Source organism: Lactuca serriola, chromosome 4 (assembly GCF_051521515.1).
Source record: "Lactuca serriola cultivar US96UC23 chromosome 4, Lser_US96UC23_V15, whole genome shotgun sequence".
In the NCBI taxonomy this organism is placed as follows: domain Eukaryota; kingdom Viridiplantae; phylum Streptophyta; class Magnoliopsida; order Asterales; family Asteraceae; genus Lactuca; species Lactuca serriola.
Window position 1 is genome coordinate 384100524 of NC_136411.1, and position 24846 is coordinate 384125369.

Consider the following 24846-nt stretch of genomic DNA (forward strand, 5'->3'; position numbering starts at 1 on the left):
GGAAGCGGGGCAAGTTGGGGCCTCGGTATATTGTGCCTTTCAGGGTGATCGCCAGAGTAGGCACAGTAGCTTACCATTTAGAGCTATCCGCAGAGTTGAGTCAGATCCATGATAATTTCCACGTATCTCAGTTGAGAAAGTGTATCGCCGATGAGACGGCTGTAGTGTCATTAGAGGATATTCAGGTGGATGCGAGCCTGAACTACGTTGAGAGGCCGATCGCGATCTTGGATCGGAAGGTCAAGGTTCTAAGGAACAAGGAGGTGCCTCTGGTTCAGGTCCAGTGGCAGCATCGTAGAGGGTCCAAGTTGACCTGGGAACCGGAGTCGGAGATGCGGGAGCAGCATCCAGAGTTATTTTCGGCCGAAGACTTTGAGGGCGAAGTCTGATGCTAGTGGGGGAGAATTGTAACATCCGGATTTTCGGGTATGCTATTTTAATTGTAATTTTTTTTAGTTATTGGAGGGACTCAACGAGTTGGTGCCTCGACTCATCGAGTAGGGTCGTGATCTTTTGACGCGTTTAGCGATTGGACTCGACGAGTCGGGTATCTAACTTGAAGAGTCAGTGCTGACGAGGAAAACCCTAATTCCCCGGGTTTAGGACCTATTTAAAGTCCCTTATAGCCTTCATTGGTGGCTACTTACACCCTTGAGAAACCCTAGTGAGCAGAGAGCACTTAGAGAGCAAGAGAAGGGCTAATTTATCATCCTTTTTGGTGTGTTCTTGCAAGGAGGAAAGGGAGAATCCAAGCTAGATCAGTGGAGGAGCTTGGATCTGTTGCTATTCGACCTGAGATTTCTTTTGGAGGTATGAATTCATACCCATTTCGTGCATATGATAGCTTACTTTGAATCTAGGGTTTCTTTACATCATTTTGGTTGGAATATGAAGCATGTGGTGTCCCAATGTGGTATAGATGTTAGATCTGGACCATGAGAGGTCCAAAGAGTCCAAACCATCTAGCTTTATGCTGTCCTATGAGGGTTTTGAGTCTAGGTTCCCATTTAGATGGCTCTTTCTTCATTTATGGCTATATATGTAATGCATGGACGTAAAGTTTGATCCTTTACGTGACTTTTGAGTGCTAGAAAGTTAGATCTACAAGTTAGCAAAGAAGATCTGACCTTAGAAGGTTGAATGAGCATGATCATGGAGGCAACTCGCCGAGTCCATTAGTAGACTCGACGAGTCGAATCGGGTTGCCCCGCGATTCGTGACCGTTGGTGACCCGACGAGTTGGACGAATGACCCAGCAAGTCGAGTGAGACCTTAGGAGGAGTCTGAGTACACGTACGGACTCGCTGAGTCATCGTGTGAACTCGGCGAGTCTGGTCCGAGTTGGACCGTTGACTGGAGTTGATTATCGTTGACTTTTAGGGTTTAGTCAACAAGTGGACCTTTGGGCCAATATAGGGGTAGAATGGTCTTTTACCCTTCTAGAGGTCATACTAAGAGACTTATCTAGCCTTTGAGAGTGGTTATTGATTTAGAGTAATTTATTTATGTGATTAGGCGGAGCCTAGATCAGTATTCCGAGTTCAAGACTTTTCAAGATTTCTCGAGGCGAGTCTTCTCACTATACTTTACCTAGGGCGGTAATTAGAGTTGTGTGACAGAGCACTTTATATGCTGTTGTATGATGTGATACACTGTATTATTATATTTGTGATATGCAATATATTTATCAGAGTTTACAGAGTTAGGACCGGAAGGTCCATAGAGTTAAGGCCAGAGGGCCCATAGAGTTATGGGACTGGAGGGTCCCACAAAGATACATTGACCAGAGGTTCATGCAGAGTTATAGCCTCGAGTGGCTAATTTATTTGTGTGTGGTATTTTGGGGAACTCACTAAGCATTTATGCTTACCGTGTTATGTGTTGTGTGTTTTAGGTACCAGTGAGGATCTTGAGAAGGCGCCGACATGATTTGTACACATTGGCAGCAGATTATGTTTTTTTCTTGAGATTCTGGGATATATTTTATTTGTGATGACATTTGATACATGTGATTTTGGGAATATTAAATGGGATTATATTGTTTTTAAAAAATAAAAAATTATTTTGAAAATTCACGTTATTACAATCAACTTCGTTTTGGCATTCATTTGAAGGTAAAAAGTCATTACCTTGATCATTCTCTTGTTAGATATCTTCATTCAAGAGTTTAGGGTCATTTCTAGCTTATTCTTGAGGCATTTCTGGTATTGAGCACATTTTTAAGTGAGGAGTTCAGATCTGGACTCCTCTAGGCCCTCGTGGACATAAAGGTATTGACTTTAGCAAGCTTTGGCCTTTCTCCATGCCCTAAACCTCTTCCTAAGGCTAGTTTTGGGTGTTTAAACCTCTTGAGGCCTTGCATGCACGTAAAGTTAGCAACTTTATGTGGTAACTACACCCTAGGAGGCTAGATGTACAGTTTGGAGCCCTGGTTTCGCTTAAAAGCATCTGAATAAGAATAGGACTAAAGGAACTCGACGAGTTGGATGAGGGTTTCCCGCTTTATGGATTCTGCGTAAACTTGGCGAGTTAGTGAGATAACCCGACAAGTTGGTTAGGGTTTTCACGATCTTTTAGACACTGCATGGACTCGACGCGTTGCTTGATAACTCGGCTAGTTGACTCAGGTTTTCGCGATTTTCTGAGTTCTGAAGGAACTTGATGAGTTTGTAAGCTGCACTCGACGAGTTAGGTCAACAGGGACTGTTGACCTTGACCGTTGATTTTGACTTTGACCAAGGGTTGACCAAGTTTGACTTCGGAGGGTACTTTGGTAACTTAGATCTTGATAGAATTGGTCCTATGATGATTGTAAGTGGTTGAGTTTGGAACGGTGTTTGGGAGTTTGACATTATCATCTGGTGTTACTTGTGAGGTGAGTTTTCCTCACTATACTCAAAGGTCGAAGGGACCAAGGCTAGTCCTTTAGATTGTTATCATGTTTTATTATTAGTGTGATATGTAGATTAGTATCCTGGTAGATATGATTTTTCTATGTGGTTGTGATCGGTTAGATCAGAATCCTGGTAGATAGGATGTTGTTATGCTTAGTGATCTATAGATCGGTTTGGTTGTCTGTAGACTGTTATGTGATTATCTAATATATGTGTACATGATTGATTAGTGGTTGAGGCTTATAAGCTTTGTGCGAGAGCCAACAGACCGGGGCATTCCAACCTGGTGGTTGTGGGCCGAGAGTATTCCATCCCGAGGATGATTGGACTCATAGTATGTGGGCAATCCAACCTGATGGTTGCCGAGGGTATACCATCCTGAGGATGATTGGACCCATAGTATGTTGGCATTCCAACCCGATGGTTAAGGGCCTTGGGCATTCCAACCCGATGATTGATTGGGTCCATAGTATGCTGTTATTATATGTGTGTTATTTGTTGTGCGGTATTTTAGGGGAACTCACTAAGCTTCGAGCTTACAGTTTTGGACTTTGTTTCAGGTACTTCGGATGATCGCGGTAAGACGAAGGCTTGATCGTGCACCTCCTCACGTTTTATGATTTTGATTTTTGGGATACTCTGATATGAAACTATTTTGAAAACAATTTGTAGCAAATAATGGTTTTTGAATGCTTGAAAAAGTTTTAAATTTTTATGAATTGTATGGATGTTACAAAGAGTCTATCTGACAAAAGTTATCCTAGTCTGCTTGCCAACATGTCACACCCCGAAACCGTGATGGTGGAAACGTTCCGGGGTGGAGGACATTATGTGTAGTATCACAACATTTGTATAGCAAGCATAACAAACACAACCAAACATTGAATACAAATATGAAAAATGTTTACATCAGTTTGAAACTTGTTTTAAATACATCAAAAGTATGTAGAATATAGAAAACATGACTCTTATTGCCCCGGCTTCACCAAATTCCTGGAAGTACTTGTCTACTAATTCTCTGAGAATACAAGCAGTTTGAAAAATATCAGCATAAAGCTGGTGAGTTCATAAGCATTTAGTTTTTAGAGAAAAATGTTCTTTGATGCTTTTGAAAAGTGTTCCTCAAGAAAATCCTATATTTTCTTATGAAAAGTAGTGTTGAAAGAATATCTATTAGTAAAAGATAAACCATCAGTTTTAGAAATCATGTTATCCGTCCTAGAGGTAGAAATGCCAGTTTAGAAATCCTTGAATACTATCTGTATATATAGGTAGTTTTATTACTCAAAATAAAACTCATGAAGGGTAGAGTCCGTAAACAAAGTTAGTTTATACTTATTTGCGAGTCGTATAACCATACTTGATATGACCGAGAGACCTTTATAACGTTCTTCAAGCGTTAAGCTAAATGACATTTGTTCACCCCAGGCGTGCCCGCCTAACTGTAGCTAGCAGTTCAGGTGTGGGATTGTCAGTCCCGAATAGATCTATTCACAAATCTCACGTTCTCCCTCCAGGAGACTCTGGTTATACTAAAAGGATTTATCACTATACACCTAAGGGTATAGTATTGAATTAGCGCCTCACAGTTCTGTATAATCTAGTTTACTAGCGAGAAATCAGCATAAAACAATAATTATCCTTGAATAAATATACTTTATACTTCTGAGAAAACAGATAACATCAACTAAATCTGTCATAGTTATATATATATATATATATATATATATATATATATATATATATATATATATATATTGATTTATGAAATCTGATTAAGTAGAGACTGCCTAGAGGGTTATCCAAAAATATACCCATTATAGTTCATTAGAGTTGATATGGGAAATGTTTTGTAAAAACCTTTCTGAAAGCTAAGAAGTTGTATTTCCCAAATAGAAGTTTCCCTTATGTTCAACATATTACAAAAGGAGATAAAATATATGAATATGTTATTAAACGTGGAAATCGTTGGACTACATTAATAAGTTTAAAACTTCAACAAAATACTTAGCGTTTGGCTTGTATTCCCCCTAAAAACATTAAAAACAAGGAAAATTTAGGGGTATGAACTAACAGTTGTTGCGTGGAGTGGTTGACTGAAATAAGGATTCCCAAGGTGATGCACGTGACACTTAACGAAATCCTATTATCAAATAAATAGGTATATGTATCTAAATTAGCGATTTTGATAAATAAAGTGTCGGAAAACACTTGAATTTGGTTGAGTAATGTTACCGAGACTTGCTTGAATCAAAGGAATGAGTTTACGGTCTTAGAACACGAGTTTACGGTTTCTGAAGTTGGTCGAGTTTACGGTCGTAAACTCAAGAACTGAGTTTACGGTCTTTGAAAGTTGAACCGTAAACTCAGAAAATGATGTTTGGATGCTGATTTCGACGAGGAGAGTGATCCCAAACGTTCCAAAGGGCTCCAAACGGTGTTTTTCGATGTTTCCCGGAGTTAAAACGCGATTTTGAGAGTTTACGGTTGATGAATCTTAGAGAGAGGAGGAGAGAATGCGGCCAGAAACATCCCAATGAAGTCGGGGGCATCGTATTTATAGGGTGAAATTGGGGTCCACTCGTCATAGACCGTAAACGAGTTTACGGCCATAAGCTTAGTTTACGGTCATAATCCCATTTTAGACTGAAAATGTTGTTTTCTCGAGATTTTCGGGTTTCGGCGCTATTTTGGTTCCGACTCGAAAATAATTTAATAAATATAACTAGATTATTTTATTAAACCAAAAAGTTTGAATGAAAGGTTAACGGATCTGAAACTTTCATTAACGGAAAATGCGAAACAGAAACGGAAAAAGATTCGAGTTGTCACATCATCCCCCCGTTAGAGGGAATTTCGTCTCGAAATTTGAACCTAGAATACAAATCATGGATTAGGAAAGAGATGCGGATACTTCTGTTTCTTCTAGTCCTCGCGCTCCCAAGTGAATCCAGGTCCCTGCTTGGCATTCCAGCGAACCTTCACTATCGGGATGCGACTTTGTTTCGTTCATTTGACCTCTCTGTCCATGATTTCGACCGGTTCTTCCATGAAGTTGAGGTTCTCATTGATTTCAATCTCTTCAAGAGGAATCACAAGTGTCTCATCGGACAAACACTTCTTTAGGTTTGATACATGGAAAACAGGACGGACGTTGTTGAGTTCTCGCGGTAACTGAAGTTTGTATGCTACGGGACCGATCCGAGCAAGGATTTCGAACGGCCCAATGTACCTTGGGTTTAGCTTTCCACGCTTTCCAAAGCGTATCATGCCTTTCCAGGTGGAGACCTTCAGAAGGACACGGTCGCCAACTTGGAACTCCAAGGGTTTACGTCTCTTATCGGCGTAGCTCTTTTGTCTGTCCCGTGCGGCTTTCAGACGCTCTCGGATCTGCAAAATCTTCTTAGTTGTCTCGGATGACTTCAGGACCAGTGAGAGCACTATCGGGAACTTGTCCCCTGGCTAGCTGCGTGTCACCCACCTCGGACCAACATAGAGGGGATCTGCACTTACGGCCATAGAGGGCTTCAAACGGTGCAGCCTTGATGTTGGTATGGTAGCTATTGTTGTAGGAAAATTCAACCAAAGGAAGATGAGTGTCCCATGACGCGCCGAAGTCCATGACGCAGGTTCTCAACATATCTTCCAAGGTCTGAATTGTTCTCTCACTCTGTCCATCAGTCTGCGGATGATAAGACGTGCTCATATCCAACTTAGTTCCAAGAGCCTTCTGTAAAGACTGCCAGAACCTCGATGTAAACCTGATCTCAACTATATACCACCTTTGTGCATATACCTGGTTATAGTGGTCAGTCCTATGAGTTCTATCCTCTGGGTTCACGAACCTGATGTGCGAGGTGCGAAGGGTCTTTCTGGGGAATCTACGAAGTGTGCTTCGGATGGTCATTGTCTTCTGGAGTATCTTGCAGTGTCTTTCGCTTCAGATTCCATATGACTAAGAGAGGTTGGTCAACAGCGCGCGGTACCCTTCTCTTGGGTACTTCGGAAGGTTTGAGGTAAGAGGGATGACTGACGAATCGTATTAGGTTTGTTTATTCTTATTATGTTTAGGTTCGGAAGAACCTTTATTTGCCGACATGGCTACGGAGAAAGTTCTTTTTACACAGCACTAAGGATGTACACATGGTTGCACTACGTTAAACCATGATCGATAGAGTCGTTGAAGTTGGCATACCTCGACATGATATAAAGTGAGGGTCGATAGAGTCATGCGCCGAACAGGCACAGAAGTTCTAGGCGTCTAAGGTTTCGTCATGTGTATCACTGTCGCGGATACTTGGACCGATAGAGTCGACGCGGATCTATAGAGTGTTCTAAGTGTTTCTGAGTGGAGTACCTTTTCATGAATGGATTCTCACAAGGCATTTCTATAATCGCCTAACATATACTAGTCATGTACAATTAAGGTGGGGAGGACTGTTGACTGAGCGACTCCGCCCTAAATCCACAACCAAACGAGGAACAGGAAATGAGGCGACATTCACTCACTCTAGGTCTATCCATCTTAACTATACATGGCCGTAACGCATACGTTTAGCCATTATAGTTTTACCTAATGAATTTTAAATTTTATAACAGTGCTGCGACTTTCGCCTTATTGGGGAAATATTTACATTTTGAATTAGTCTTTTAAATGTTTTCAGTTTAGTTATCTGAGATCGAGAGACGTACCAAAATCTACCAGGTTCCTTGATGCTTCTCTCTAAGCATTAGAGTCAGACTCCTCCTGTGTCCTTGTCTTTTCCTTCGGTTGGGCAGTCCTTCTTGAAGCGTCCAATCTCACCACATAGTTGGCAAACTGGATTGGCCATTACACTAGTGGTTGATGTAATGAACTCAACCAGGGTTCTGCAGACGCAAGCAGTATGCCCCAACATATGGCACCTAGCACAATAGAGCTCCCAGCAGACACCATGATGATGGTAGTTGCACTTGATGCAATGAGGAAAGTTTCCTAAGTATGGTCTCCTAGGTGTAGGGATGGGAGGGTTGGCAGGGGTATTGACTACCTCAGCTCGTTGCCCTTCGAAAGGTCCTTGAGCCGAGGTACTTCCCTCCTCGATCTTGATCTTTCTCTTCAGTGGATTTGAGTGAGGTTCTTGGGCGGCTGGGTATGCAGAGGTTGGTTGCTGTTGTCCACTACTAGGATCGAAATTTCCGATAGGGCTCTTACTAACATTGGCATTATTAGCATTCAGTTGAGCCATGACAGCTGCTACGGCCGCTGAGACTGCAGCTTGGAACGTAGCTTCATCGAATAAAAGAGTAGGTTTCTTGCATGTGGACTGGTTGCGTTTCTTTGGAGGCATGGTTTTTCCTACACGGAAAGGAATACAAGATAATGAGGGACGAAGGCTAACCCTAGACATATCTGTCCTGACTGTATTAGGCATAACTTTTTCCCGTGCCTCGGGTACTGGTTGTCTGAGTGCCGACCTACATCCCTATGATGTAGTCTTGGTGTACAAGGTAGGAGTATGAATATCGGAAAAAGGCCATAAGATGCGAGTCGTTCCTACTAAGTTACCTTTTATACTGGGAAAGGTTTCACTCTCCGGCCTGGAGAGATTTGAGAACAGTTCGAAACGAAACCGCGGAAATAGAGGCTTATGAAGGCTTATGGCTAAATATTCTCAATAGAGGTGCGGGGATCCGCTCTAATCGTGTAATTGGCAACGGGAAACGATGATTTACCTAACACATAGCATGAGTAGTGTAACCACTAACTCATTAAGTTGTATTATTTTAAGGGTGTATTAGCATGACGATCACGAGGGTAAGACACTTCTTGGGTTCCATGTACTGGCTCCCTCTGTCTGCCTCGTATCTTTGACTGGAATCGGCGTTGGTTTCCTTCGGGTAGTTACCTAGGGTTCTCTCTTCATATGGACATATTGAATTTCTACTCCGCCTTCCTTCTGATTCCGACTCTGGGTGTCATCACTTCATGATGGATGACTGGGAATCTCCGAAGTTTAGGGGAATTTATCACCGATGTCCCTAAAAGATATAGGCACTTGGTGAATTCAATAGTCTTGACCCAGCTTATTTATTTCCGAACTGGAAATCTTCTCAACGAACTTCTTCAGGGTTGGAATCAACTCTTCTGTTAAGCACTGAAGTGGATAGGGTTTTCTACAGGGTTCGTGCGAGAATGGAAATGTCTAAAGAATCCTCAGAGATTATTAACATTTCACTGGATGATCCATATCGAGTCCTGCTATGATTACACAGGGTATACAAATCATATATAGCTTAGATCCGATAGGCCTTCGAATATGTGATACTACTCTATATCCACATCCCAACGAGGAAAAGGAAGTAGAGCGAAACCACACATTCTTAGCCTATGGGATCCTTATTATATATAACCTTGTGAGTACACCCTCTGTAGTTGTAGGTATATCAATAAGGATCTTTTTTAGTTCTTCACACAAGGTTAGTTATAGATCCTAAAATACCCCTATGGTATTTTAATTCTTGTTTGATTCTTATCGTCTGATTATGATTCTGGGATTATGGTTAGTCTTTTAGTATTCCAAAATACTCCTATAGTATTTTAAACTTTATGTTTGGCTCTATCAATCCTAATTGGTAAGTTTCAGACCTATTGCAACACCACTATCACTCCCAAGCACACGTTCATCGCATCTCGAATAAATGTAGTTGATCAGGTTACATTTATTCCAGCTTACGATTACATAACTGCCCAGGTTTGACTGTAGTGCTCAACATCCGAAGACTTTTATTATTGTTCTTCTTGTGATACTTTTGTTCGAGTGTTTAGGTTCTGGATGTTCTTATACTTTGGTAAAATATGGTTATATTTTAAAGTATAATTCTTGGTCAGAGTGTTTTATCCCTTTGTATTTATAAGATGTATATCTTTTATGAATTGATATACTTAGCTCACTATAAACAATCCTCTGATACCAATCTGTCACACCCCAAAACCGGAACGGCGGAAACGTTCTGGGGTGGATGACGTCATGTCAAGTATCACAACACATGCATTATAATAATCAAAGCACAACAAAACATTGCATTAATAGTAATAGTCTTACATGGTTTACACAACAGTACATAAAGGTAATACATGTAATAATATAAGTACAGCTTGGTACTAAGCTATCTTCATCAACAGCTCCGGGAATGTACCTGTCTAAAGCTGACCTGAGAATACAAGTTATTTGAAAAGCGAGTATCAGCATTTTTACAAATGCTGGTGAGTTCATAAGCATTTAGTGGCATTTTATTCAAATAACTTTAATAAAAGTGGTAGTTTCAGTGTATCTATTACATTAGTGTTTTTTCCAGAAAATCCTATATTTTCTTTAATAAAAGCAGTCTTCTACCAAGACTGGACGGAGTTATGTGGTAAAAAGGTAGTTTTCCCTTAATCGCTATCATTATCAAAATACAGAATTTGATTATTAAGAAAGCAGGAGAATTCAGGGAAATAACATATGCCTCAACAGTGAGGACCGCTGAATAAGGTAAGGGAATCATAAACTCCAGGAGAGTATCGAATGAATGACACGCCTGGCTCAGTCTAACAGAAAGAGACACAGACCCCAGACGATACCAAATGAAAGGTACATCTAGTAAGGTCTAAAACAGTGAGCACAGACCCCAGACAGTATCAACTGAATGATACGTCTAGCAAGGTCTAAAACAGTGAATATAGTGGATACAGTGAATACAGTGGATACAGTGGATACAGTGAATACAGTGAATATAGTGAATACAGACCCCAGACAGTACCAAATGAATGATACGTCTACCAAGGTCTAAAACCGTGTGACTCCGAGAGTGGGTTTCCAGCATACAGTGTAAATTGCCGGTGAATTACCATTACCTTAAGGCCATGAATTATAAGGTAACCTGGGATACTTGTAACCATACTAACTGACACTAGAGTACCTGACACCCTACAAGCGTCTATAAAATATGACATTTGTCACCCCTTGGCTTGGTGGGCCGTGGACTGTAGCTAGCAGTCAGGGTGCGGGGGTGTCAATCCCGTATAGATCTATACACACAATGTCCGCTCTCCCTACAGGAGACTCTGGTTACCAACTAGACGACGGAGAAGGCCGTGTCCCGAAGATGCATCCCAAATAGTGGGTAGAGGGTTTCCAATGTAAGTGTTGAACTGGTGGTAGAGACTCTTAACTGAACTGACTAATGTAAACCTATATGTCTATGCTTGTGTACATAATATATAACTAATGAATCAAACGAACTTCGGATAGACATCCGATCCCACCAGACCACATCTCAACGAAGAAAAGGAAATAGGGCGGACAAGCCTTCCTAAGTCCTTCAATCATTATTTATATGCATCTAAACAAGCACATACATACATCTAACTATGCTTGAGTGGGTATAACAAGTGGAATCATATCGTGAAGTATAACCGAATCGTGATGTATAACCGAGTCGTGTGGAATAACCGAATCGTGAAGTATAAGCGTACAGTGTGAATAACCGACTCGTGATGTATAACCGAACAGTGTGGAATAGCCAAGTAGAAGTGATGACAGGTGAAGTAAGAGCGTCTAACAGGTATAAGCGACTACAAGTATAAGCGAAATAGAGGCGATAACAGGTATAAACGCATCACGAAGTGAAAGCGTTAACAAGTAGGAGTTTAAACTAATAGGGAGTATCAAAACATGGAAGAAAAACCTTTATTCTTGAGAAAATCGCAACAAGGTATACTTTTGTAAAATAAGTTTGAAAACCTTTGGAAACTTTTCATAAACCAGTTTAAAATGAACTTTGATAAAACAGTATAAGTAAGAGTTTTGAATAAGTGAAGACCTTTTTGGAAAACCTTTTATAGTATCCTACTTGGTAAAACAGTTTACAATGTGGTAAATCCTTGTGCATGCGGGTTATCAATCACACGTGATTGATATGATAACTGGCATGTTTAACTTGTATTCCCCCCTATAAAACATGTAAAAAGATTTAAAATGTTCATTCAGGGGTATGAACTCACCTGGTGTAAGTGGATCCGACGAAGGCGCCGGTTGGGTGCTCGGTGTCAAGTAAAGACTTGGACACACTTAGTGACCTATTTAACATATGATAACATATGTTTACATACAATTAGTACATAGAATACTAATTAAACAAGTATACACACTCTAAGGAGCGGAAAACACTTTGGTTAAGTGTTTGGGGTGTCCCGGGTAACATTTAAGGGCTTAAATGACTTAGGAATGGAGTTTACTCTTCAAGAGTAAACTCTATACACTTAGTTTACGGCCCTGGGAAAACTCACCATGAGTTTACGGCCGTAAACTCATGGTGAGGGTGTTCTAGGGTGCTTAAAGGCTTCATATCATTTGTGGAATTTTGCTAGGTCCAAATCTAACTTGTATGAAGGGATTTGAGGCTTCTAAAGGGACAATATGGGAGTTTACGACCCATGAACCACCCCTATGGGAGTTTACGTCCGTGAACTCCTACCCTCTTGGTTTCATTGAAGTTTAAGGCCCTTATATAAATCCTAGTAATTATTCAAGGCTATAGGGGTGTTTGGGGTTCCAAGAGTGCACTCCTTTGGATTTATGGTCCAAATGACCATCCCTTGGGAGTTTACGGCCGTAAGCTCTTGGCTTGGCCGTGAACTCTCATATACCCCCTTAAACTTTGATTTTAAGCCCTTGATTCAACCCTAGCATTTTCTAGTGAAGGTATAAGGCCAATTAGGGGGTTTAAACTCTCATTTGGTGAGGTTTGGGGGTGTTTACGGCCTAAGCACTTGCTTGGGCCGTAAACTCCTTTTTACCCCTCATTTCTTAGTGTTTAATTGTTCTAAACCCAAAATAGCATGTCCCTAATTTATGTCTTAAGCCTAAGGGTGGTTTGGGAGTGTTTTGGGGGCATTTTTGCAAGGGTTTGAGGTGTTTACGGCCTAAGCATGTGCTTGGGCCGTAAACTCTCTTTTATGCCCTAAACTCTTGTGTTTTGATGATTAAACACTCCTAGGCTAAATCCCCATTTAGTTTCCAAGCTTTTAGGGACATTTTTGGGTCATTTTGGCCTCTTTTTAGGGGTTTACGGCCTAAGCATGCTCTTAGGCCGTGAACTCCTTTTCAACAGCTTCTAAGTTCGATTTTTGGGCTAGTACAACAAGTCATGATGTTTAGAATAGGTTAGGGTAAAGAGACTTACGTTCAGGAGGCGGAAATTCGCGGTTTTGAGTCGAAAACGGGTTTTATGAGAGAGAGTATAGAGAGAGAGATATGGGAGTGGGAAAAGAGTGGCATGAAGTCCACTCCCCCTTATATAGGGGCTCAAGTTGAGGCTCAGAGGAATTCTACCCGATACTGCCGTTATACGGGGATTTTGGTCGCACCCGATTTAGTGGTCGTAATAATAAAAACTAACTTTTTCCAATTAAATGGAAATGCAACTTAAGTGTTTTTATTTACTTTATTATGACTATAACGACATAATATAAATAAATAAAACATTTATTTATTTGACGACATCATATTAACGGAACTTTTATACAGTGGAATATTCCGTTAACGGTAACGGGGTAATGTAACGAAATAACTTTGGGTTGTCACAAGAAATGTAAGAAATGATCAAGAGACCAAGGATTTCATATATATAGGAGGTGAGTGCGGCTGGAGGTGTGTGAGGTTGGGTGTGTGCGGCTGGCTGGCCGCACACACCTAACTTGGTGTGTTTGACTCGATTTTCCAATGCTATCCTCTAACTATTCCATCCTCCTACAAGTATTCCAATTATACTAGGCTTTATGCACTCATTTAGACTCATAAACCTCATTATAGAATAGCAAAACGCAGCTAATCTTTGATAATATTGAAGAATGAAAGTTAGAAATTTCGGGTTGTCACAACATATAACATCAACTAAATCTGCCATAGTTTATATATATATATATATATATATATATATATATATATATATATATATATATATATTGATTTATGAAATCTAATTAAGTAGAGACTGCCTAGAGGGTTATCCAAAACTATACCCATTATAGTTCATTAGAGTTGATATGGAAAATGTTTTGTAAAAATCTTTCTGAAATCTAAGAAGTTGTATTTCCCAAATAGAAGTTTCCCTTATGTTTAACATATTACAAAAGGAGATAAAATATCTGAATATGTTATTAAACGTGGAAATCGTTGGACTGCATTAATAAGTTTAAAACTTCAACAAAATACTTAGCATTTGGCTTGTATTCCCCCTGAAAACATTAAAAACAAGGAAAATGTAGGGGTATGAACTAACAGTTGTTGCGTGGAGTGGTTGACTGAAATAAGGATTCCCGAGGTGATGCACGTGGCACTTAACGAAATCCTATTATCAAATAAATATGTATATGTATCTAAATTAGCGATTTCGATAAATAAAGTGTCAGAAAACACTTGAATTTGGTTGAGGAATGTTACCGAGACTTGCTTGAATCAAAGGAATGAGTTTACGGTTTCTGAAGTTGGTTGAGTTTACGGCCGTAATCTCAAGAACTGAGTTCACGGTCTTTGAAAGTTGAACCGTAAACTCGTAAAGTGATGTTTGGATGTTGATTTCGACAAGGAGAGTGACCCCAGACATTCCAAAGCGCTCCAAACGGTGTTTTTCGATCTTTCCTGGAGTTAAAACGCGATTTTGAGAGTTTACGGTTGATGAATCTTAGAGAGAGGATGAGAGAATGCGGCTACAAACGTCCCAATGAAGTCGGGGGCATCGTATTTATAGGGTGAAAGTGGGGTCCACTCGTCATAGACCTTAAACGTAGTTTACGGTCGTAATCCCATTTTAGACCGAAAATGTTGTTTTCTCGAGATTTTCGGGTTTCCGCGCTATTTTGGTTCCGACTCATAAATAATTTAATTAAATATAACTAGATTATTTTATTAAACCAAAAAGTTTGAAGGAAAGGTTAACGAATCTGAAATTTCATTAACGGAAAATGCGAAACAGAAACGGAAAAAGTTTCGGTTTGTCACAGATAATTCTAGAAGCCCTTAAGATTCAAGAAACCGTCCAACCCATATGGATGGTTCTAGATTGCCTCTTGCTCAACTATTGAATAGTTGCACTTTAGTCCCTACACTTTTAATTAATTCATTTAATCCCAAAATTAGTTCCAATTAATTTCTTATTGAATATTTATTAAATATTACTATTTCTAATTAATATGTTATTTTCATAATATATTAACAAATTATTTATTTCAATAAGAAATCAATACTCTCTCTCCAAATATCATCATGTCTGGTTGCTAGTCTCGAGGGAAACCCAAAAGGACTGTGCTACTATCAATTCAAGTATATACCAATTATAGTTATGGGCTTAGACACCTAATCCAACAGTTATCGCTCGACATGACAACGGATCAGAACTAGACGACGACGTCATCAATCAATGAAAGGACATGTGACTATTTTTGCTTAGAACCACACAATGAAGTGATTTCCTATCAGAAAGAAAAGATGATGCTTTTTGCACAGAGATTGTGGTTAAGGATTCAATCATAAAGTTCATCTTCAAGCTTCTACTATTGGGTCATATTCTTCATGTTGATTTTGTAGTAACACCGACCAACCTATTTTTAGGAAAATCTAACCCCCCCCCCCCCCCCCCAATTTGGTTGTTCCACGTTTATCTAATTTTGTTGCTCTGTGTTATTTAACTTTGTTTGTGTTTTTTCATTTGGGCTTCATCATGTATACAGTTTGTGACATCCCCATTTTCACGGCCAGAAAAGACCGATTTTGTTTATGCTTTATAAAAATCAGAGTACTTCTTTTCATAAAAATGTTGCGGAATTTGTTCCCAGAAAAATACGATAAATACTTTATCAAAACATTTTCAGAGAAACGTATTTTATTCATTTTAAAACGTTTGGGATGTCATCGTCAATACAGGAACATAAGCATAAACAGAACTTACATTTATTTACACTAGTGATCTACATCTCTTTAATATCTCAGTGTAATGTCACTTCATATCGACACCTGTGATATAAATAAACTGAGTGGGTCAGGTTGGGAAACCTGGTGAGTACATAGGGTTTTCAACCCCCAATAATGTATTTATTATGTTCAAACAATCAAACAATCAACCCAATTACCCATCCCCATTATCTTCTTTACTCTTAAGGATTTACCCTAAGAATCAACCATTCCTCGTTCATACATTCCTAAGGATCATCCTAAGGAATCGACACGAAGTCCATCGTCGCCGGGGTTTAGGCACTAAGTCTGCATAGTCACCAGAATTTATACAACAGGTACTAAGTCTGCATAGTCGCCAGGGTTTTGGCACCAAGTCTGCATGATCACCAGGGTTTAGGCATCAAGTCTGCATGATCGCCAGGGTTTAGAGTACACTGAGTGAACACATCGTTCACAACACTTACAGGTTGCGAGCGTGCTAGTGTTCCACTGGACTGTCTAGAATAGTCTGTGGTTGTCATCCATACTCTGCTGAATGACGGGACCATCGTTTGGGAAAAGGCTTCTCACATCGTTCACCTCTCACCCTCACCTCGTGGTCTATAACACCTCTCAACTCATCGTCCAACGTATATTCCATCTATTACATCTACCCATGTTTTACCCCAAAATTTTTGTAGATATAAAATACATATACAGTTTAAATCCTTTAAAACGTGTATAAAATCGTTCAACTAGCATAGATAGCAAGTACTCAGATAATACGCACACATAACACATAATTTATATAGAATACTTCATATCTATGTGTAAGATGAAAGGGACCATGCACTCACTTGAAAAGGTAGTGATTCTGAACTCAGACAGTGCTTCGCTTCTTAAAAAAAATAATTTCCTTCGACGAAACCTAGTATTATTACAAGTCGAGTTTAGTCTATTATTCGCCGAGACTAATTAACAGTCTAGCTATTATTACTATTATATAAGCGTTAAATAACACTCAATATAACTCATAATAATAGCCCAAATAATTATTTTAAGGTTCTAACAATGTTACTATAATTAAATAAAATCTATATTAAATATAGTATAGGCGTAGCTCACTTACAGCGGGTTTTTATTAAAAACCGGGCTTTGCTGGAGCAGCGTTTCCGTCGGGCGCTCCGGGGCTTTCTTCTCGTGCTAGGGAGGTTCCCTAGACTTGGAAGGGGTTTAGGGAGGTTAGAGAGAAGTTAGAGAGAGAAAGAAATGCTTATGGTGTGAAGAAATAATGAAGGGTTCACCCTTTATTTATAGGGATTTTATAGTAAAGTAGCCGCTAAGTTTCGTCCGTATCTTCCGCGTACGAGCTCCATTTTCTACGTTCTTTTTATCCACACATTGGTATTTACGAGGACTACAACTTTCATTTAGACCTCGTCGGCTAATTCTCCTTCTATCTCAGATTTACAAAAACTGTATCGTATTTATCGCGCTCGAAGAGTAGCGACTAAGCTTCGTCCATATCTTTTGCATACGAGCTCTGTTTCCGACTTTATTTATATCCACGCATTGGTATTTACGAGTACTACAACTTTCATTTAGACCCCGTTGGCTAATTCTCCTTCTATCTCAGATTTATAAAATTGTATCGAATTTATCGTGCTCGAAGAGTAGCGACTAAGCTTCGTCCATAACTTTTGCATACGAGCTCCGTTTTTTACTGTCTTTTTATCGTTTAACTCCTATTAACGATATCTTCATTTCTCGCTTAGATTATTTTGGCTGAAAATCGACCGATCTAAAATTCGAATTTTCGGGTTGTGCACTACTATGCTAAATCTTAGAAAAATCATAACTTCCTCATACGAAGTCAGATTTGGGTGTTCTTTTTATGGACGCTCTCAGTTTAACATATTCTACGACTTTCGTTTAGATTGCTAAGTCTAAATCTCGCTCTATCGTAAATTCACTATTTACGCTTCCCGGTATCGTGCCGGTTCTGTCGCAAAACTTCGACGGGTCATAACTTCTTCGTTATAACTCGGATTTCGGCGTTCTTTATATGTACGGAAACTTTGTAAAATATAATACAACTTGGTTAAGATTATTCATTCTAAATAATCTTTTGTCAAAAAGTCGTTTTCGACCCCTATTATCTCTAAATTGACTAGCCCGGATCTACGGGCGTTACAATTATCTCCCCCTTATGATGATTACGTCCTAGAATCATCAAAGAAACAGGGCTCACATGATGACTCCATAAGTTATCTCTTCATCCTAAGGAATAACCGTAACTTTGATGTTTCTTCAAACGAGTATCTAACTCTAAGATTTCCTGACTACAGGCGGTGCCTGATCTTGGACCTGCTCCCTATCTCATGTTGGACTCCCAATTATGACCTTCAAGTCACAATCTCGATCCTTACTAGAGACTGCTTCTTCCTCTTAACAATCTTAGGATTACTACCATGGACCGATGTGTCGTATTGTAATGACCTAACATCGTATGTTGCAACGCTTAGACTCAGGTCTTTTAGAGTCAAATTTCTAGAACATACTATACCTCCCTTCATGCTCTAATGTGAGATGATGAAATTTTAAAAGGTAGAATTTCTAGCTACAAGCAACCATCGTGATACCTCTACCGATCACTTCGATTATCTTTTACTTCAATCCTATGGCTTAAGTCAGATGTTACATCGAACTTGGTTCTCTGAACCACGTAACATACTTATTGTAGTCGGACTCAATTCGATATGACCACTAGGGTCAAAATATCAACAATATTTTTAGTCATTACCGAAACGATGGTAACGACATACTTGAATAAAACTGTATCAATTACTAGCTTCTTGGTAACCTTGTGACTCTCCCTGATCCAAGCGTGAGTCCTATGCTTCCAGTAGTATATGCATCTACTACCTTTCACACCTACTCATACTCGTCCCAAGTATTGTCTCGCAGTCCCCAAGTCACCATACAAGAAAATCACATAACAGTTTAACACATCAGATAACAAAACGAAGGTTTTATTATTTCTTGAAACTATTACATAGGTGTTCAAGTTCACCCTAGACTATGCCTCTAATAGGCTACATCATACGATACTATGGCTACTGCATAACTTGATCTCCGGATATGAAGTCCTCATCCTTGATTCCTCACATGGTTTTATGCTTCGTCGAGGATCATGTGAAATGCTCTTGGCCTTGGTGGTGTGTTTGTCCTTGCTGCCTCGTTTTTCTTTGGGCAGTCCCTAGAAATATGCCCTTCTTTGTTACATCCATAGCACACCTTCTTGTTGGACGCACACTTGCTGGCGTAATGCCCTGTCTTTCCACATTTGTAGCAAGTCACCTCCTCGCCACATTTCCCGAAGTGCTTCTTTTTACACTTCTCGCACCACTTGGTTTCACCTCCTCCTACTTCTTCAGTCTTTGAGAATTTCTTTTCTTTGTTGGATTTTGAAGATCCTTCATGCTTCCTTTTCTCGCCAACTTCAGCTCTCTACAGACCCTTTTCCCTAATCTGGGTCTCAACATTCCTGGCTGCCCAGATGGCTCCTTTCAAAGTGGTTGCTTGCTTGACCATTGGTCCAAAGTCTACTGGTAATCCATGGGCAAACTTGTTGACCGTGGAGAGCTCAGATGGAACTAGGTAAGGAACAAGCTTCATTTTCTCTGTAAAACTTGCAGCATACTCGATGACACTCATCCTTCCCTTCTTTAGATTCTGAAACTCGTTGTTGATCTCCAAAAGATCTTGCTCAGAGCAGTACTGCGTCTTTAACTGCACTAGAAAATCTTCCCATGACATCTTGCTCGCTTCTCCTTTGGGCATCGAATTGGCTAGTAGCTTCCACCAGCTTAGTACTCTAGATTTCAATAGAGGAACCGTGAGAGCGGTCTTCTGCCTGTTGCTACACTCGCAACTCTCAAACATCGTCTCCATCTTAGAGATCCAGTTCATGACTTCCACCGGCGTCGGGCTTCCAGATAGACTCGGTGGTTTGGACGCCATGAAATCCTTGTATTTGCATCCACGTCCATCATTTCCTCCATCCTAGTGGTTTTGCCTAACTATCGGTGGGTTGGATTGACCAACAGTCCCACTATAGTTTCCCTCCTCAGTCTGCCCCTCGTTCAACTCGGGCTGTTCGATCTGTATGGTCGCTTCCTCTCGATTTTGCTGGAGCAAACGTCTGGTTTCCTCCATTTGGCGATCCAACATCGCCTGGATCATGACTTGCACTCCGGCCATCGTTATTGGCTCAGCAGCGGCCACCACAACCGGTATTTGCTCAATCACTGGGGGCTGATCTCAGTTCCCATTTGCATTCACGTTTCCGCTACGGGTCCTTGCCATCTTGATCTATACACCGAATAAGGTGAATCTAGATCTTTATGTAGGATTGACGTTTAAATCATCCTTATCACTCCGAAACATTTACATGCTAGTTCTAATATCGTTGTCGTACGTTTAGAATCCTAAACACATAAGGTTTCCAGATCCGGTCGGGAACAGACCATGGATCCGAATAAATAACAGCATATATGGCACAAAACATTTAGCGCATAAAAGCATTTTAGGCATAATTCCTAAAATAAGCTAGTGCTCACACCTCACAATCGTCGCTTAGCATTCTAAGTTTAAGTCTAGAAATAAATCCATATTCCTAGTTCGCTTAAACTAATTCTCTGATACCAACTGTGACATCCCCATTTTCACGGCCAGAAAAGACCGATTTTGTTTATGCTTTATAAAAATCAGAGTACTTCTTTTCATAAAAATGTTGCGGAATTTGTTCCCAGAAAAATACGATAAATACGTTATCAAAACATTTTCGGAGAAACATATTTTATTCATTTTAAAACGTTTGGGATGTCATCGTCAATATAGGAACGTAAGCATAAACGAAACTTATATTTATTTACACTAGTGATCTACATCTCTTTAATCTCTCAGTGTAATGTCACTTCATATCGACACCTGTGATATAAATAAACTGAGTGGGTCAGGTTGGGAAACCTGGTGAGTACATAGGGTTTTCAACCCACAATAATGTATTTATTATGTTCAAACAATCAAACAATCAACCCAATTACCCATCCCCATTATCTTCTTTACTCTTAACGATTTACCCTAAGAATCAACCATTCCTCGTTCATACATTCCTAAGGATCATCCTAAGGAATCGACACGAAGTCCATCGTCGTCGGGGTTTAGGCACTAAGTCCGCATATTCTCCAGAATTTATACAACAGGCACTAAGTCTGCATAGTCGCCAGGGTTTTGGCACCAAGTCTGCTTGATCACCAAGGTTTAGGCATCAAGTCTGCATGATCGCCAGGGTTTAGAGTACACCGAGTGAACACATCGTTCACAATACTTACAGGTTGCGATCCTGCTAGTGTTCCACTGGACTGTCTAGAATAGTCTGTGGTTGTCATCCATAGTCTGCTGAATGACGGGGCCATCGTTTGGGAAAAGGCTTCTCACATCGTTCACCTCTTACCCTCACCTCGTGGTCTATAACACCTCTCAACTCATCGTCCAACGTATATTCCATCTATTACATCTACCCGTGTTTTACCCCAACATTTTTGTAGATATAAAATACATATACAGTTTAAATCCTTTAAAACGTGTATAAAATCGTTCAACTAGCATAGATAGCAAGTACTCAGATAATACGCACACATAACACATAATTTATATAGAATACTTCATATCTATGTGTAAGATGAAAGGGACCACGCACTCACTTGAAAATGTGATGATTCCGAACTCAGACAGCGCTTCGCTTCTTAAAAAAAATAATTTCTTTCGACGGAACCTAGTATTATTACAAGTCGAGTTTAGTCTATTATTCGCCGAGACTAATTAATAGTCTAGCTATTATTACTATTATATAAGCGTTAAATAACACTCAATATAACTCATAATAATAGCCCAAACAATTATTTTAAGGTCCTAACAATGTTACTATAATTAAATAAAATCTATGTTAAATATAGTATAGGCGTAGCTCACTTACAGCGGGTTTTTATTAAAAACCGGGCTTCGTTGGAGCAGCGTTTCCGTCGGGCGCTCCGGGGCTTTCTTCTCGTGCTAGGGAGGTTGCCTAGACTTGGGAGGGGTTTAGGGAGGTTAGAGAGAAGTTAGAGAGAGAAAGAAATGCTTATGGTGTGAAGAAATAATGAAGGGTTCACCCTTTATTTATAGGGATTTTATACTAAAGTAGCCGCTAAGTTTCGTCTGTATCTTCCGCGTACAAGCTCCGTTTTCTACATTATTTATATCCACGTGTTGGTATTTACGAGGACTACAACTTTCATTTAGACCTCGTCGGCTAATTCTCCTTCTATCTCAGATTTACAAAAACTGTATCGTATTTATCGCGCTCGAAGAGTAGCGACTAAGCTTCGTCCATATCTTTCGCAGACGAGCTCCGTTTCTGACTTTATTTATATCCACGCGTTGGTATTTACGAGTACTACAACTTTCTTTTAGACCCCGTTGGCTAATTCTCATTCTATCTCGGATTTATAAAACTATATCGAATTTATCGCGCTCGAAGAGTAGCGAGTAAGCTTCGTCCATAACTTTTGCATACGAGCTCCGTTTTTTACTGTCTTTTTATCGTTTAATTCATATTAACGATATCTTTATTTCTTGTTTAGATTATTTTAGCTGAAAATCGACCGATCTAAAATTCGAATTTTCGGGCTGTGCACTACTATGCTAAATTTTAGAAAAATCATAACTTCCTCATACGAAGTCAGATTTGGGTGTTCTTTTTATGGACGCTCTCGGTTTAACGTATTCTACTACTTTTGTGTAGATTTCTAAGTCTAAATCTCACTCTATCGTAAATTCACTATTTACGTTTCCCGGTATCGTGCCGGTTCCGTCGCGAAACTTCAACGAGTCATAACTTCTTCGTTATAACTCGGATTTCGGCGTTCTTTATATGTAAGGAAACTTTGTAACATATACTACAACTTGGTTAAGATTATTCATTCTAAATAATCTTTTGTCGAAAAGTCGTTTTCGACCCCTATTATCTCTAAATTGACTAGCCCGGATCTACGGGCGTTACACAATTGATTTTGACTTTGTTGGATTGTAAATAAATTGAGACTTCAGAGTTGTAAATATATTGAGATTTTATTTGTAAATAAACTGAGACTTTATTTATAAATAGATTGATAATTGAGATTTGTAAATAGATTTAGACATCAGATTTCTCCGATGGTTGTGGTGGTAGTTTATCGTTTTCTAGTGTCTGGCTTTTATGTTTTCCTATAAATTAGATTTATTGATTCTTTGTGATGTACGAGTTGTAGTAGAAGGCATGGGTGGGATTTTTTTATTTTGTCAATGGTTATAGACTGGTAGAAGGCGGTGGTTGGATTTTCCAATGTGCCGGTGGCTAGAACAATGATGAAGTTGCTGGTGTTTTTCAGGTATGAGAAAAAGAGGACGAGGGGAGAATGAAAAGTGATGATTGAGTAGGGTGGGTGGGGTTTGTATATGACAACGATTAACAAAACCGTTTTTTCTCACTTTTGTGTGGGTATAAGAGACAATGAATGATGCTGAGTGGAGAAAAGAAATTAGGAAGGTTTAAGAATTCTCCACCCCAATCTATTTGAACAAATTTTAGTTTGGTGTTAAAATGTCGTTTAGCAATAGCAAGAAAGTGTTTAAAGGTGGTATAAACATTATATTTTTGTTTTAAATGAAATATCCACATATAACGAGTAAATTGATCAACAAAAGTAATAAATAATCGTGTCCATCCAAATATGTAATAGGAGTTATGCCCGCACATGTCACAAAAGACCAAATCTAGAATACTTGGCTCTTAAAATTGGATAATGGCAAAGATAGTTTTGATTATTTCCATATACAACAATAATTATAAGGAAAACTTGAATTTTTATGCAAAACATGAAGAGGTTATTTTGATAACACGAAATGTAAAAGTTATGGATATGGATGACCAAGTCGTTGATACCATGTATGGACAAGAGAACGAATAGTTGTGAAGATACTTCTAGAGACCGGTTGAAAAGATGGAATATCAAATGAGCAGAACCCATGTTCACTTAGATCTGTAAGGAGGGTAGTGCATGAAATCTCGTCTTTCACCGCATAAAAGTTATCATGAAACTCAAAGAAAACATTGTTAACAGGACACGACGGTTGAACAGAAAGAAGGCGTCGTTTGATTTGTGGAAGTATCTTTGTCTGATGAGGTTGATTGTTCAATCAGTAGTGATGGGAAAGGGACGATATCATAAACATAACTGATTATGTAACACATGGATCAGGTGCACATTATCTTTAATATTGTGAACTTAGAAGTTTCAATATTAGCCCTTATCACGATGTGAGGAATGCGTTCTCAAGTCATGAGGAGTGATTTGGACCCATGCATCATTTTAAGGCTCACGACGTGGGCGGTCTAGTGTGCACGATGTGAGGGCGACTGATGAACAAAAACCCTAAGTTTTTGGTATTTTTGGTATTTGGGTGCATTTATAGGTTGAAGAATAAGAAAAGAAGAATAAGGAAGTGCTAGTGGTGGTGTGGGCAAAGTATCATCATCATCACCATCTTTTCTTGCTTTTGGACCCTTGTAAGTATTAAAGGCTCAAACTTTATTGCTTATCATGGATGGATCTTGAGTTTTGTCCATCTTATTGATGTTATTGCATGCTTGAGTGAAGTAAATCCATAAAGTTGGCAACTTTATGGATTCTAAGAGTTCCCCGAGCATTATATTGATCAGATATGGAATTTGGTATGGATTTGAGGCATGCATGAAATATTGAAGCTTATTTCTTCCCCTTTTGACCTAGAAAGTGAATGATCATGTTTGGTGCATGCATGGCCATAAAGTGAATTTTTTTATGGACCTTAGGGCTCCTCTTTAACTTCTGAATGAAGTAGACTCAAAGACTTAATGTAATAAGGACTTAAAA